Source organism: Artibeus jamaicensis, unplaced genomic scaffold, assembly GCF_021234435.1.
Source record: "Artibeus jamaicensis isolate MK-2021 breed Jamaican fruit bat unplaced genomic scaffold, CSHL_Jam_final contig_3126, whole genome shotgun sequence".
In the NCBI taxonomy this organism is placed as follows: Eukaryota; Metazoa; Chordata; class Mammalia; order Chiroptera; family Phyllostomidae; genus Artibeus; species Artibeus jamaicensis.
The window spans coordinates 8,529,309-8,547,780 of NW_026521723.1; positions in this window are offsets into that span (position 1 = coordinate 8,529,309).

Below are 18,472 nucleotides of genomic sequence, written 5' to 3' on the forward strand. Positions count from 1 at the left end.
TCAGACAAATGAACTCCATGATCTCAACCAGTAATTTAGGCACTGTGTTTCTTGTTGCCTCCATTCCTCAAACGGTACCTGGCATGCCATAAGAACTTAAGAAATACGTAATAGGTAAATCAATGACTGGAGAAAACAAAAAAAGGAAGAATTAAGGCCTATATCCTCAAAAAGTTCATTTCTATTAATGTTGAATTATCCTAGTCTGTAGCCTGTCTTGTTTCTTTCCTGTAGTTCAGAACAGTGCTCAGAAAATCAAATGAGGAGCAGTGGCAGGAACTGGTCAATGACCTTGTGATTGACAGTTTACTTGTCAATTTCATTGAATCCCCTGAGGAGTGGATATTATTATCCTATTATATAGAATAAGTTTACATTAAGAAATATGTACAAAACTTGAAAAAGTACATTCTATTCAAAAGTATCAGGTGGGGAGCATGGGGCAGGGGGTCTGGGATGGGAGAAATAGATAAAAAACTGTACTTGAAAAATAACTAAATAAAATTATTTTAAAAAAGTATCAGAATTTACTCAAATTCAAGCCCAGAAAATTTGAAGTAGAAACCCACTTCTTTCCACTATCTCATATTATTCCTCTTATAGTAGCCATTCTGTAAATAATTCTGACAGTTCAGTTTATTGTACTTCCTTGAAAATTAGTCACATTTGTTTTAAAACAGGAATGCCCAACCTGTGTCCCGCAGGCCACATGCAGTCCAGGATGGCTATGAATGTAGCCCAACACAACATCATAAATTAATTAAACCATTGTAAGTGTTTTTGTGATTACATGTCATAATGTACTTATTTTTTTAAAGATTTTATTTATTTATCTTTAGAGGGGAAGGAGTAAGGAGAGAGGGAGAGAAACATCAATGTATGGTTGCCCTCCATGTGCCCCCCACTGGGAACTGGCCTGCAGGGAACTGGCCTGCAACCCAGGCATGTACCCCGACTGGGAATCGAACCGTGATTGTGTGGTTCGCAGGCCCGCGCTCAATCCACTGAGCTACACCAGCCAGGGTGTAATGTACTTATTATGTGGCCCCAAATGACTCTTCTTCCAGTGTGGCCCAGAGACAGCAAAAGTTTGGACACCTTGTTAAAACATACATATTTTATCATGCTAGACTATATGTCTGTTGTTTAAGGAATTAATGTTTTATATTTAAAAAATGTTAATAATTTATTTATAATTTCCCAAATGTTAAAAATGTGTATTGGCTCACTGATCCTCTATATCATAGCCTAATTTTCTTAAACATCTGCAACCTGATTTACTAGGCATTACTAATTAGAAGAACAGCTATCAGTTAAATAAACTTATCTTTAAGTTGCAAACCAGAAACGACTCATCAGCAAATTACAAATTTAGTAATTATTGACTAAATACAGGTTCTGTAGAAATTGCCTAATTCACTCTATAAGCCACAAGTAGCTTCAAAATTAGATGAATAAGAGGAACAAATGTCAAAAAATTACAAAAAGAAATTAAAATAAGTTGCACAATATTTTAAAAAGAAGAGCAATCATAGCAATTACCACTAGACAGAATAATGTAACAGAGATAGCACTGGACTTGGAGGCGATGACTCTGCAAACTAGATGAGCCATTTCCTGATTGTATGACATTGGACAAATCACTTTACTATTCACTAAATGTCAAGTTGCTCATATATAAGATTTACCACCTAGTTTGCATATGTGCATATATCTGTATATTATTTACCTCCACATAAAATAAAATAATACAAAAATATAAATATGCTAATATTACATATATACTGTCTATACATTTGACTTGTAAAGTATAGAGTTAAATGGCAAACATTAATATAAATATTAACTGATTGAGTTTATAGAAGAAAATAATACAGAAGCTTTATAGATCAATGAGATTTTTAAAAAGCAATACAGTCAAAACCAAAGAATATTTTAAAAACATTGCTAGAAATTAACAAAATTACTTGATGGATTATAGAATTTTTTAACCAAGATGCCTTGAATAAATACTGACAAATTTTTGCAGGGAAACATTCAGTTCAATATTGACTAAATACAACATAACTTAAAACCATATTAGGGACATCATCACATGGTACAAAACACAAATAAAAGAGTTTTTTTGGAAAGAGTTCCATAGAATAATGTGAAACATAGACTAGATTCTTAGTTTCTTGAACTTTAAATAATCTTAAAAAATATTACCAGATTGTATCTTCAAATATAAGGAATGCCCATGTATTAATAAATAGAAAGAGATAAATAATAACCATCTTTTGCATGCAATATTTCAGTCAGAGTGCAGAGAAGCCCTCCAAATGCTGCATCCCACTTTAAGTCAAGTTCAACTCAAGTTTAAGTGGTGAAATTAACAGAAGAATTTCCAATGATTCATCTTTGTATCATTTCTCAATATGAACCATCCTATTTAATCTCATTATGTCTTCAGCCTACTCTTTTGCATATTTACTCCTTAAAATTTAGAAGGGAAGAAATTAATATTCATGTCTATATTCCTCATCTACTATCAACCCTTAATATTAAGTGGTCTTTGAGATCCTTCTTATATTTATTGAAAAGCAAAAACCCATGAGAATTTTAAAAATTGTTGCTGAAAAATACACAGTCATCCAGAGTTCATAATGTTTTTACTGGCCTTGGAATTTCTGTGTGTGTGTGTGTGACCTATTTAAAGCAAAGTCTGCTAAATAAAGCTTATAGGTATTTTTGTGAAAAAAAGACAGTAAGATAATTTGCATTAATTGAAATCAGTTTTTATAATGACTTTCCAGATTTCAAGTTTTTGTCTTAAATTTTAGTCTAAAGGTAAAAAGTCCTAAGAGCCGCCTCAAGCATCCTTGGATGTTTTATCATTGTGTCCAGGAAAGTGGAGGTGAATTAATAATGGCACCAATGGCAAAGCTATGAAAATCAGAGGAAAGGCAGGAACAAGAATATGAGAAGCAGTTGATAAAAGCAGGGGAGAATGTATTGACCAAATCTCTTCCCAGATGCAACAGATGAGTAGCTGATCATTTTCTTTGTTTTTCTTCACAAGAGAAGGCACATTTGGCTCATTAAATCATCTGCTATAGTGGCTTGATTATTACTTCAAAAAAGAAAAACTGGTTTGTATTGAAAATATCATGATGGAGTTATAAAAGGCAAACAGCTTACCGAGATTTTCCAAAATATGTGTGGAAAGAAATATTCTGGCAGAAGTAGAATACGTAAGCCAATTCAATAATTCATGATTTAAAGATTTAAACATAAAGTTTTTAGATAACACCACTTTGCAAAAATGAGCATAACAATTATGTGGTATCTTTGTTGGAAAATAGCGATGCCTTTTTTAACTTTTATACTAGGTCTCCTACAGCTTCTTGCTCATCGAAGTTTTCTGCCTTGCTTTAACTATAATCTGAATTGTCTGGAATAGCATAAGAACCCCCCAGAGATACTTCCTCAGCCCTATTCCAAAGCTACTCAATCAGAAACTTTACCAAAGAATTTTTATCCCCAGGTAATTTTGTTGATCAGTAAATTTGAGCTAACTGCCAGCAAACATTTCTGTGACTCCCCTGACCTTCGCTCGGTGTCCTGCTGTCCCTTCTCCTAACACCTACACATCAGGGTGAGGAGACCAAAAACATATAACTTGAATTAAAATTCGTTGCCTGTGCTGTAGGAACATGAAGATGGGCAAAAGTAGGTTTGCCATTGTAATACAGACAAATAATATGATTAATAAATAATAATAGAAGAATAAATTATTCTGTGTACCTACAACTTTATACTAACTTACCTAACCCTCATAATTTTATCTATTTTCTTCCCACTATGTCAGTGAATCTTAATATTAGAGTTATGAGGATCTTTTTCTAGTGGGTAAAACTTATAATATTAGAGATTATATGTTTTAACCGACATTTTTGAAATCATTCAAGGTAAGAAAGGATGAGAATCAACCCATGGGAAAGAAGCAAATAACTATAGAACATGTTTTTTTCTCTGTCTGGGGGAGGCAGAAGGTTCCTCCATAAAATCCTCATCCATAGAATGAAGTTCTCATCCTCATTCTATCTAAGGTTCTCATCCGTAGAATGAGAAACCCATTCTATGGAATAAAATGAAATTATACATGGTTGATTGAACTTAAAAGTTTGTAGAAAAAGTCTGGCAAGCAACAATTTTAAATCTAGAGCAAAGATTACTGGTACACAAATAACCATAGCTAGTTCAAGAAATTAACTGTTTCAGATTCCAGTCTATAATCATTAAAGTCTCTAAGCCAATATATAGCAATTATTTCTCCTACTCAAAGATTTCTCAAGACAGGGACTTCCTATATTTACTGTACTATCATCACTATATCATAACTTTTTCTTATATATAATGATCATGTCATTTCTCACTGAAGTTCAAAAACACTAGCTTTGTTTATTTGGGCACATCACTATTATAAGATCAATAATGAGGAATTTCAGGGAAAAAAAAGATCCACAACCAACCAAATAATACACTACCTTTTGAATTCTCCCTACAAGATCCTTTCAAAGTAATTATTTAGCTTTGACTTAGGGGTTTCCAACAAGGTAGCCTGTGCATCTTTTGACACTTCTATTAGAAAGCTCTTTCTTGTGCTAAATTGAATAAATCCATGCCCCTCCCTAATGGTTTTGTTCAACTCACTGAAGTCTGGTCCTTTCTCCATTTGACACTTTCTACAAATATTGATGCCAAATCAACCTGAAACTTCTATCTCCTGGTTAAAATTCTCCACTAGCTTTAACTCTCCCATATACAATACCATGTTGTTTGCTGCTTATCACATTCTAGTTTTATTTGTCTTACAAATTATGAAGACCTAACAATATCCCAAGATAACTGTCAGAGGAGGTTATTGAGAGGATGTAATTACCAGGGGACCCTTGGACTGGACCCAAGCAATGGAATGCTCCTTACCACCTCCTCTGCCCTTGGAAAGTAACACTGTCCACCATTCCCACAAAGGGAGAGTTTTCAAAAAGCCAGCCTTGAGAGAGCACAGCGTTATTAAGACCATCTGACCTGAATACATGACTGAAGCCAGGCAAGGACTCTATATAAACTTCTAAGATTCTGGCAAGCAGATGTAGAGATCTAGTCTTTCAACAGTTCAAGACAAGCCTCACATGTAAGTTCTCTTGTTTATTGAAACTGCCACCTACCAATCTGGAGTCAACTGACTTTTTCCTGTTTCTTCTTGGTGTCTGTGTATGGGGGTCAGTTTCAGATTTCACCCAGGAAACTCCCAAGGTTTTGAACCAACAAGAACGCCATGACTTCCTTCATCTTTGTACGTGCATCTACTGATGTATCCAAAATCACAATTTTCTTGTGGCAGCCACATCACATTGTTGCATCACGTCACCCTGCTGTGATGGGAGATCCCTTCTTTTACACATGTCTCTCCTAAAGTAACATCTCTATATAATGTATATAATATTATAGATATTATAATATATTATATATAATATATATACATTATATATTTTTGAGGCTATTTGTGGGCCCAGGGGTAAGCCCTCAGATTGTTCATTTTGATAGATTTGGCCCTTTATTTCATCCTGTCAAGGTAATTTTGGTCTGGATTCAGTTATCTAGTAAGCTCATTGTCATTCCCATCTTGGGGCATCTACAAAACTAATAAAATATCATCTGCATTTTTAAAAATTACAAATTGACAACACAAGGCTTAAGAAAATCACTAAAAGTCCCACAGCAGAATAACTTATAGACAGTGATGATTACCATTTGGGGGTACTGTAACCAATTACAGACCTACTAATTATACTGTTGCTCACCATGAAATGTCTTTTTTTTTCAGTCCTCACCATAGGACATTTTGTCATTGCTTTTAGAGAAGAAGGAGGGAAGAGAAGAAGAAGAAGTGAGAGAGAGAGGGAGAGAAACATTACTGTGAGAGAGAAACATTGATTGGTTACCTATTGTATGTGCCCTGACCAGGGATCAAACCCAAAACCTTTTGGTGTAGAGGAGAATACTCTAACCAATGGAGCCACACCAGCCAGGGCTGCTATGCTTTTTCCAGAATAAATACAGTTAGAGAAAATTTCAAAAGCCAGAAAGACATTATAATTGTGTGGTAATTTAGAAATAACTTAGCATCCTTTTAAGCAGAATTTGTAAAAGCTCAAACTTTGACCTCCGGTCAAGATGGAGGCATAGGTAGACACACTTAACCTCCCTTCATAATGATAGAAAAATTACAAGTAGATCTCAAAACAAAAAAGCAGTCAGAACCAGCAGTATGGAAGCTGCTGGTTCAGCAGTATCAAGCTGTATGGAAGTCCAACAAGGAAGGATTTAAGGAAGCCACATTCATCCAGATGGGTAGAAGGGCTGTGCACAGAGGTGCGGAGATGAGGTGTGGTGTGGAAAGGTGGCAGCAGAGCGGTGGCAAAATAGAATAAAAATGAAGAGGGATATCTTGGGAGCGAGCAATTCCAGCCCCAGGGCCAGATTGCACAACCTGGGGTTCCAGCACTGGAAAAATAAATCCCCATAACTTCTGGCTGTAAAAACCAGGGCAGATTGGGGCAGCAGAAAAAACTGCTGGATGTTCAAGAGACTGAGCTTAAAGGCACACATGGACTTAGAACATGTGCAAACTTACCCATTCTGGATTCAGCAACAGGACAAAAGCTAGAAGAACGTCAATCGCATATGGGAAGTGAGTGAAGTGACTGGAAACAGGGTGAGATCTGAGAAAACCTTTAGAAGCCAGGCAGAGGCACTGTCCCCTTCATGAACCCTCCTATCACACAGAGCCAAAAAGCCATGAAGCAGGTTGTCCGGCTTAGTGATCACTTAAGGCTCTCCCCCACAAAATTTACAGGTGCTTTTTCTACAATAGGCCATGTTACTAAGACAGGGAGTCAAAGCAGCTCTACCTAATACACAGAAACAAACACAGGAAGATTGCCAAATTAAGGAGACATAGAAATATGGCCCAAATGAAAGGACAGAACAAAAACCCAGAAAAAGAACTAAATAAAACATAACTAATTTATCAGATGCAGGGTTCAAAACACTGGTGTTTAGGATACTCATTGAGTACAGCAATAACATAAAGGAAGAAATAAAGTTTGCACTAAATGAAATAAAGAAAAATCTGTAAGGAACCAACAATGAAGGGGAGGAAGCCAGAATTCAAATCAATGATTTGAAACATAAGGGAAAAATAAGCATTCATCCAGATCAGCAAGAAGAAAAAATAATTTAAACAAACAAACAAGGATAGTATGAGGACCCTCTGGGACATCTCCAAATGTACCAACATCCAAATCATAGAGGTACCAGAAGGAGAAAAGAAAAGGCAAGAAATTGAAAACTTACTTGAAAAAATAATAAAAGAATACTTCCCTAATTTTGTGAAGGAACTAGATATACAAGTGCAGAAAACACAGAGGACCCCAAACAAGTTGGACCCAAAGAGGACCACACCAAGACACATATTAATTAAAATGCTGAAGGTTAAAAATACAGACAGAATCTTAAAAAGAGAAAAAACAGAGAGTTACATACAGAGGAGTTCCCATGAGACTGTCAGCAGATTTCTCCAAAGAAACTTTGCTGGCAAGAAGGGGCTGGCAAGATGTATTTCAAGTCATGAAAGGCAAGAACCTACATCCAAGATTACTCTATCCAGCAAAGATATCATTTAGAATGGAAGGGCAGATAAAGTGCTTCCCAGATAAGGTCAAGTTAAAGGAGTTCATTGTGATCAAGCTCTTATCACATGAAATGTTAAAGGGACTTATTTAAGTAAAAGAAGATCAAAACTATGAGTATTAAAATGGCAACAAATTCACAATCAACTGAATCTAAAGACAAACAAACAAACAAACTAAGCGAACAACCAGAAAAGGAAGAGAATCATAGAAATGAAGATAATTTGCAGGTTTATCAGCTGGGAGGGGAATGGGGGAGAATGGGATTAAAAACTCAGAGATTAAGGAGCATAAATGGTAGGTACAAAAAAAGATAGATGTTAAGAATGGTATAGGAAATGGAGAAGCCAAAGAACTTATATGTATGACCCATAGACATGAACAAGGAGTGGATTGCTAGAGGGAAAGGAGATATTGGGCAGAGGGGGGAAAAGTGGGAAAAATTGGGACAACCATAATAACATAATCAATACAATATATTCTTTTAAAGTTCAAACTTTAATAATCTTGTAACTCAAATGAACATTTGGAATTTGTTCAACTCCTTTGCACTACTACAAGAAAAATAATTCAGTGCTATCAGTTCATCAAAGAAGTAGAAAAATTTCTCTGTAAAGAATATGAAACCTACATATGGGTAAAAATGAAGCATAGAAAAGAGATATGTATTGAGGCTGATACTACTAACAAATCAAAGACTCCTGAAAGTAATATGGCATGATTTTCAAACCTATTTTAGGTTTCTGTGAATTAACAGGTAATGAAAACAGGATTCCCAAATACAAGCAGAATTTAGAATAAAATTTTTTACCATTTTCACATAGGATGATTTTATTTACTTCAAAATAAAGGAAAACAAACTGTATCAGGCAATAAGTAGAGAATCAGGCAGGTGGAGAAGCTAATGGTTCCTTCAGGTTGGTCTCTCCCCGGCACTCAAATTCAATCATGCCAGCTTGCTTTGAAGATTTCCCAAGTTCCACAGAATATGGAGCTCCAATTCACAAAGCTGGTTCATCCATTATTCATCATTACTTCACACCAAATTTCTAAATTAGTATCTGACCTAAAAAAAGAAAAGGCTGGTTCCTTTATATTTGAAGAGTTGTACAATAATGTGATGGAAGGTAACACAAGGTGACACATCAAAGGAAAGGTACCAACTGAGATTTTGAAACTGATGTTATAATATTTTTTAACCCACACTTTAAAAAATCTAGTTGCCAACTACTTCTAAATACCCCAATCTCCATCTGTCAAATTAATGATTGTCAAGGGGGAAAATGCATTAGAAACTGTTCTAAATTCCCATCATGTTTTCTAAATACAAAGTCGGACATTCTCTCCACTGACCTGTTACTATGGATAAGACCTAAATTGTTATAATTTGAGTTTAAGGAGGAAGCAGTTTCGCTAAGAGAAATGAAAAGTGAGACCAGACCAAGCTAATCCCATGTTCCAAAAATCCCACTTCTTTCTTGGCCCTTGGAAGCATATTTTAAGGAAATCTGATCGTTGTATTAATATAACCAATGCCATTGTGATTTTCAGCTGGATTTGTTTCTATGACATGGTTGTGCTCAGCCTGTTGCAGCACAAGTAGTGAGTGAAATGCAGATGTTCAAAGTGCTTGCTGTTGCCAGTCAAAGAAAATCTACAGATAGAGAGAGCAAAGTTGAACTGCAGAATTCTGGAGGAGGACTCCCTGACCCCAGAGAACCTAAGATTGCCATTGTCAATTCAAATAATAGGACCTGGCATTAATTGCCAGGAGGCAAGTTTGAGAGCTTCTCTTTATTCAGATGAATGGATTTCTACCCAAATTTTTCATCTTACTGTCAAGGTTTCCATTGTCCAGTATGCAACTGGCTTATTCAAAAATCTTTGAATGTTATATGCAGTGAATATAAATGATTCCAAACTGAGGGACCTCTGCAATGACTAATAAGATGCAGGTAGTTTAATACCATACTAGAGTAAAACTCTGCTTATCAAGTGTTGGACTGCATGTGTGCTCGGTTTTGATATGTCTGCAGTTCTGCACATTGTGTACAGATGTGCTAACAGCCTTGACTCATGGGGAAAATATCAACACCATGTCTTAAAAGCAGGACAAAAAGTTATGCTCACCAAGCAATAAACAGGGTGATGGATGCTGTGTAGACTGGTGGGAATGTCTACTGCTCCCTGACCACCATACTATGGCCTGCAGGAATGCATAATCACAGGAATTCAGATAAAGTATCAGCTAAGGATTCTAAATAATAAATCTAGCCAAACTGAAAATAAAGCAGACCTAATGAAGTCTCTTTAATGGGAGCCTGTTATATTCTTTTAAATAAATGACTCAATATGTAAAATGTATACTACATTTTTTGAATAGGCAAAATTAACCTACAAATAATAGAAGGGTTCTTTTTACACCTGATAAATGTAGTCAGTTTTATCTATATAATTTACCATAGACATGATTAAGGACACTATATTTCTAGCATAGTACTGGGTAGTGTGTGTGTGTGTGTGTGTGTGTGTGTGTGTGTGACAGAAGTCCTGCTTGAGTGTGGTTGGTAGGGCAATAATATTGGTATAATAATTTATAGTTCTAATTTGAACATTTCACCTAAAATGTCATATGTTGTGCTTGAGTGGGATACTGTTATGTTATAGAATTATATGTCTATAATTTTGTAATAAAATATATTATAATAAAAAAGGAGCATTATTTGTGCTGTGTATGTATACATACACACACACAGGATCTTACCTTAGGGGCTTTAAAACATTATTTAGAATCTATTTTAACTAAGAAGTTGTGCCTAAAACAATGTCTTGGGTTCTGGGGACAAAGAGAAAGGAAAGTTAGAAAGGAAAGAAAATCCTCTTCCCCCAGCATCCTCCCTGGAGGACAGAGAGATGAATGATTATAATTCAATGTGAGTAGTAGATCTGCAGGTCAGGGAAGGAAGGTTTCTTTTGGGCTGAGGTCTTGGGATTTGTCTTTAAATAAACCAGATTTCAATTATGGCTCTAATGCTTACTATGCTTGTCCTTTGAACAAGTTGCAGTTGTCTCGTGTTTAAAATAGTGGTGACAAAATAACTCCTAAGTGGCTATGAGGATGAGGTGAAATGATGTATGCGAAGCATTTGAAAGAGGGCTTGCCTCTATCAATACCTAGAATGTTTCCATCATCTCAGAAAAGATGATCTCCACAGTCTTTTCGACATTCCACGGAAGTTTTGAAAATGAGTGACTTAAACATCTTTTGAGAGAAGAATATCACAGGCTCCTTTAGGAAACATCATAGTGATGAAAGTCAGAAACCCATAGGTACCTGAGCCACTCCCACACACGGACCACACCAATGATTCCCCATCAGAGGAAGTTACTCCTGAATCTACATGGTTGTCGAGATGGCCATGAGGGCATTCAGCTCTTTCATATCTTTGGGCAACTTGGTTTTGGTAAAATATCAAACATACTAGAAAGTTAGAAAAAGCTCCTGTGCACCCATTGCCCAGGTTCACCAATGGTTTATATTTTGCCCTATTTGCTTTAGCCTTCTAAAGCATTTGAGAGTAAGTTGAAGAAATAACACCCCTTTGCCTCAATATACTTCAGTATATATTTCTTAGGAATTAGTACACTGTCTTGCATAGCTACGGTACAATGATCAAAGTCAGGAAATTTAGCATTCATACAATATGATAATCTAATTCACATTCCATGTTCAATTTTTAGTAGTTGTTCCAATAACACCCTTTACAACCATTTTTTTTTTCTGATTCAGAATCCCATTCAGGATCACACATTGCATTTATTGTCATTTTGGTTTTCTTTAATTTGAAAAAGCTGTTCATATTTTGAAATTTAAGGGACATTTATTTCTATTGAATATTTTTTCTGTTTGAGTCCACTTGGTTCTTCTTCATGATTACATTTAGGTAAGGTGTCTTGGGTAGAAATAAAAGAAATGCTGTTATATTTTCCTTAGTGTTTCATGTCAGGAAAACACCATTTTTTCTTCTTTTAGGAAAACAATTTAAACTAACAGCATTATTATTCACTAAATTCACTTTGATTGAAATATGGGTACACACATATAAATACATATATACATATGTGTGTATATATATATATATATATATGTATATATACATATTTCATATTGGTGTCCATGAGAACTGTTGTGAATTGTAAAGGTCCTTGGGGATGACACATCAGTGAACTATTTAGAATACAAGATGTGGCCTAATGGCAAGGAGTTTACAGCATAAAATCCAGAAAGCCTCTGGTACATACAAAAGTTTGCTTCATTTTCTATAAATGGCTCCTTTCTGCCATAGGTAATCTTGCATGGTTTTTACTCATAGGACAGCAAATAGTGACAATTTTCTAGCTAGCAATGCAATTGCCATCTCCTTGGTTAACATTGGGATGGCACCTGGTAATACAAAGACAAATTTATAAATACCTAACTTGGATCAAAATAATCCTTTAATATGCATTGTATGGTAGTATAGTCCTGTTTAAGAAATCTGAAGACAAAGTATAAAGATGAGAATTAAAACAGAAAAGAAAGAATAATCTATAAATAGGGTTTCTTAATCTGAAATCTCAAATTCCATTCACTCCTAGAAAATAAGATTCCAGCATGGTCCTCTTCTTTGCCTCATGCGGATTGCAGTCTCCAAGGTCAGGTTTCTTTGCTTAAGAAAGAAATTCTTCTTTCAGGGAAATACTGATACATTATAGGTTATTTTTAGGTTAGTCAATTCTATTATAAATTTAATTGCTCGCTTTCACTTTATAAGATTTCAAGTTCAAGTAGTGTAGATGTCAATGCATTTTCTCATCTGTTAAATGTTAAGAATTTATTTTAGAACACTGAAATGTTAGTATAGCAATCCTATGGATATGTTCCAGCATGTATAGTAACAAGATATCTTTCTAAATCCCTTTATCTTATGTAGAAAGGATGACATGGTTTTTCCATGTATTAGTGGTATTAAGATGTCAGTCAGCATCAAATCCTATTTTAAATTTCTGGTATCCACTTTCTGCCTTGAATTCCCCCAATGCTATGTATTTTGGTTTTACTTGAACATCTTGTAATCTTATAAGCTTATGACAAACTGGAAAGAAATACCATACATTTATTTATAGCTTCATCATAGTACTTAACTAAGTCAAAAATACGAACTTCAAAAGAAAAATGATTTGTGATTTATCAAAGTCACATACTTTGTACATAATAGACACTTATATATGCCTGAATGAATAAATAAATGAATAAATTGATGAATGAATGCACAGTGTTTCAGAGCTGCAAGGGTCTTAAAGACCATCCAGTTCAACTCAGTTTATCAAAGAAAAAGCACTAACGCAAAATATTTTACAAAAAAATTATTTTTTCAAAGCTTTAATAATAAAGATATCTAATAACCCTCTCTGACAACTTCTGCTCATACTAATTATTTTAACACAGTTATATCCTACTATCCACATATACTCATTCATATAGTAATGCATTTATCTATATTAGAAACTATTGAGCATTCTCAAAGTACTAGGCATGGTCCTTAGGTACTGTGGGAAATAAGTCATAGTGTTCGTACTTTAGGAGCTTAGAATGTGGAAGAGAGAAATATATGAAAAAAAGTAATTAAAAAGTAAGACATGCTATGACAAAGGAAGAAGAGTGTTATGAGTACCCGGAAGAAAGGTGCATTGGTTCCACCTGAAAAACTTTGAACTACCCCTCCAAAAGATGAATTGTTGTTGGGTCTCAATGTTGAATGAGTATGATAGACTGAAAACATTCTAGGCAAAGAAATGTACCTGTGCAAGCTCCGATGTGTGAAAGCTCAGAACATAATTGGGGAACAAGGGGTGCAGACTGAGGAGCAGCGAAGTCGGGAGTAGAAATGTGCACCAGAGCTGGACTGTGGAGAACCTGGAAGGAGCCAGGCTATGGAAAAAGTGTGAACTTCAAAGGGTATTTCAGCAGCACAACAAAAACAGATGTGTTTTTGAAAGATATCAGTTGGCAGTAAGAAGGATGAATTTAAGATAATAGAAAGACAGAGACAGAGAGAGGAGATAAGAGGTTAATGCAGGAGTCTAGATGACAGATTGGGGCAGATGGAGAAGGAAAACTGAGTCCTGGTGGTTGCTTGGATTGGGCAAGCAGGCAAGGGTGAAGAGCTGGAGGAACCAAGGTCTGAGGGTTTTCTGGGATAATGAGTTGTAGTAACTACTGTAATTTTTAAAAATATTATGAATAAAATTTTGTATTCTGACTAAAAGCCAAATTTTTTATAATGCCACACAAGGCCTATACAATATACTTCCAACTGCCTCTTTGAGCCCATCCACTGTGACTACTTAACTCCTTACCACCTGCTCTGCTCTAGCCATACTGGCCTCAAACGCAAGGCACTTTCAGCCTTGGGACGTACCTGATCCAACTGCTTAACTTCAGCCCTCCACCCTGCCGTTACTCCCTAACTCTGTTCTCCTGCTTTAAGTTTTCTGTGTAGCCCTTACGATTTATCACCATAATTTTAAAATCTATATGTATGTGTGTAAGTATTGCCTTTCTCTCTTTCTACTAGATTGTTAACACTAAGAGGACCAAGGTTATTGTCAGTTGTTATTCACCATTATCTCCCAGCATATAAAAGGGCATTCAAAGGATGTTCAATAAATATTTGCTGAATAAAATAATGCATAGAGGTATGAATGAATGATGAATCAATGTTTACTAATATTGTCTTATGTAGAAACATTAATGTTTAAAAAATTAAGTCATATTTCTAAATACCATAATTTGCCTATTTTTATTCCAGAATATGACATGGGGAGGGAAAAAGTTTGCCACTTACCTTGTTCACTTAATTCCTTGTTCACTAAGACAATGTTTTTAATAAATCTATTTTTAGTTTAGTTCAGGCTTTCACCCTCTGTCTCCTACGTGGTTTTAGAATATGAAAAGTTTTGAGTAGGCTTACACTATTCATATTAAAGGATTTTATTTTTTATTGTCAGAGAATCTATCTTGCACCTTTAACATTCGTAGTATTATTCAAATTATACTTCAGGTCTATATTTAAATTCATTTGCATTTCCACCCCATTTTTTTAAGAACCTATTCTCCTACCTTCACTCCTCCACCCTTTTATCTACTCTCTGGAAATTTAAAGTAAGGCAAATCCTTTTTTATTCTCCTACTAGTTTTTTTTTTAACTTTCTAAAATTTTTTCAAAGATTTTATGTATTTATCTTTAGAGGGGAAGGGAAGGAGAGAGGGAAAGAAACACCAATGTATAGTTGTCTCTTGTGCGCCCCTCACTGGGAACTGGCCTGCAACCCAGGCATGTGCCCTGACTGGGAATTGAACCTCAATCAATCCTTTGGTTCTCAGGCCGGCATTCAATCCACTGAGCAACACCAGCCAGGGCTATTCTCCTACCAGTTTTCTTCTCTCTATATACCACTATAGCTGAGCTCATGGCTATTCCTACATCCTCAGAAAAAAAGGAAAGAAGAAATTGAATCCGGGAGGTGGGGGTGGGTGGGGCAGGGGAGAGTAATGGAGGAAAAAAGGGGAAAGCTGTAATTGAACAACAACAAACATTTTTAAGTGCTGTTATAAAATATACTAATCCTTTAACTTATTTAAATGTCATAATTATTTTAACTTAGAAAAAATTAATCTTAAATTATAATAGAAAAATGCATATTATTTTACAGTTAATATAGGAGGGGAAAAACACAGTTATTGAGCCAATATGCTGTCCTAGCTATAAAACTAAGCACTTTCTTAAATAGCATGCTTCTACTTTGCATAGATTATAAAGATATACATAACAGACCCCTGTTTTTACTTTACATTTGGGAATACTTAGACTAAGGAGGTTCAATGACTTGCCTGTGGTTTCAAAGCTACTAGGTAGCAAAGCAAGAATTTGAATGCAATTCTGATGCTAAAATCCATATAGTTTTGGGGAGGTTGACTTAGGAGAAATATTCTAATAAAAGAATGAAGCTAAATGATACCTACGATTTCTTTGAGCACAAGTAACCTATGGGTCTAGACACCCATGAAATATTTTCTTTCAACTGTGACAACTTCAAAACCAAGCCACCTCAAATTAATAATCACTTTAATCTAGCAAGGAAGATCTAAGGAAGAGAGAATATAAGCAAAATATCTGAAAATCTCTAAAAACACAGTAAAAGTATGACTTGAGCTAAAAATAAAAGAAGTCCAATTCCTAATTACTTTTCCATCACATCTCACGTCCATTTCTGACAAGCATTTGGAGTTTAAGTGACAAAATTTAGACAAATAGACATGCCACGGTTTAACTTAATACATATCAAGTACCAACAGTATGCATAGTGTAAACTTGGATATTCACAGCATGCCTTGTCATCAGAAAAGCATGCTATTACTACCAAATTAAGACACAGAAGTATGCTTGTTGCCATGCCCTTCAGCTTCAAAGCAGAGCTGCTGAGAATCAAGACACCAACATTACAGTTGTTGGTAATCTCAGTTAACCCACGATGCCCAATGTGCATTCCATATTTGGCAATGGCATGCCCTGTGATTCACAGCCAAGGGGCTCCCCAGACAGCAGGTTCTGGGTGGCTCACAGGTCACGAACATTGAGCTCCACATGGGAAAGAGAGCAAATGGCCCATTCTTCTCATGTGCCAAATGTGCCTATTATGAAGTAAGGGATAAAGTTCCCTCTGTGATAATGTGCACACCATCACCACCACCAATAGATCCCAGGTCAAGAGAAACATGGAATGTTCCAGTGCTCTCCCAGCTCTGGAAGAGCTGTTGGGCACATGTAATATCACCTCCTAGATTCATGAGGCCACACAAAAGCAGAGTAATGTTGAAGCAGAATCGTGGTCTCCATTGGCTTTTTTTCCTCCTTTTCTAAGGGTGATATTGCAGAGGGGTTAAAGGCTCTGAATCAGGTTGCAACTGTTCCTCCTTGAAATTCTATTTCTACTTTATGTTGACTGTGTAGGTGAATCTAGGTCATTTGATTTGAGCCTCAGCGGTGAGGATTAAAAGAGATACTGCATGACAGGTATTTTCACCAGGCCTCATGCAAAGTAGGTATTTAAGAAATGATAACTATTGATATAAATTATATTCTTATTCTCAATATCAAATATAAATGAATTATTATTAATAATAAGGAATAAAAAGAGAAAAAGGTGGAGTATTTTGAGTGGTTTGTACCTTTGTTCCTTTGGGGGGTTATGTATCATCTAGAACTCTTGGGGCCCCCTGTGTAACCTTAGATGACCCAACATTTTGGCCACTAACCAGCATCACTCCTCCCTGGATGGCATACCTCAGAGTCTGACCTGCACAAGGTACCCTGGCCTGCCTCACAGTCTTCAGAACATCCAACTGACTTCAATTTCAGTAATTTCAATTTTAATTGAAATTCCATTTTAATTACAGTAATTGAGGGCATTTATGTTTGAAAAATGGAGTGACCAGATTTATCGAACACCCATAACACATCGCACAACCTTACACTCCTAAGGACAAATCCTAAGATTTGACAAATGTGCCTCCTCTTTTCTTTTCCAAAACCCTTCTTTCCAGTTGTGTCTGCCCATCAATGGCTCATGCTGGCCCTGGTGCAACTATCTCCCATGAACACATGCAACTTCTCAGGACATATCTCACTGGTTTTGTACTAACATCACTGGTCTGGAAAGGAGTCTACTGACTCACACTCAGTGCTACACCCAGATGAGGTGTTACCCTTCCCAGGGACACTTGTATTCAAAAGGACTTGAGAGTTTAACAAAGAAATTAACCTTCAGTTGTAGCATTTTAAGTAAGAAAACTAGGAAGATATTTTGAAGCACATAGTTTTCCCAGTTTCTCCCAGACAGTGTCATTTCAAGATATGCCTTCTCTGTTGATGGACAATATTAGGTAAAAAACTTCTTGGGAAAAAAATTTAAGCTTAAAAGAAAATTACATTGCTTGATATTTAAGCTTAATTTACTATTTTAGGATGAAACTGAAGCTATCTTCAAAACAGTAAAAGAGGCCTTCTCCATCACAGCCCTGCAGCAAAGTGGCTCAGGTTCCTGGACTGACTTTAATTTAGCCCAACAATGCAGCAATGTGCAGACATCCTACTAGATAACATGGCAGGAGAAAGATTAAACTTTTGTTTTAGTCAGATGCCAGGCCCTCAGCAGCTTTGCTCAGTTAAAATTAACTTTGTTTTCCTATCTGGCCCCAAATTTCTTTATTGTTCAACATTGCTACCCACCATCTGACTTAACTATGCAGTTAATTGTGTTCGTGACTGCCTTCTTCATTCTTGTGGAAAGGTGAGATCCCTCTCCACAAAGAGACCATTTTCTGGCCATTCCTGCATGCCCCAACACAAAACAAAATAACTGGTCCTTAGTAAGTAGCTTTAGATACCTAGGCCTGGAAATTTCAACTCTACAGCCATTTCTGATAGCTGATAAGCAAATTATCTAGGTTAAAAGACCCACTTCCAAAGTGAGGAAATTTAGTTACTGCAATGTAGAATGGGAGTCAAAACAGAAAGTTATCACATATTATCCAGCATTTATTTTTCATGACAAACTAAGGCATTGTTGAAAAAATTTTCCACATGTCTAAATTAATATTAAGATTATATGGTAATATAAAATCATCTCAA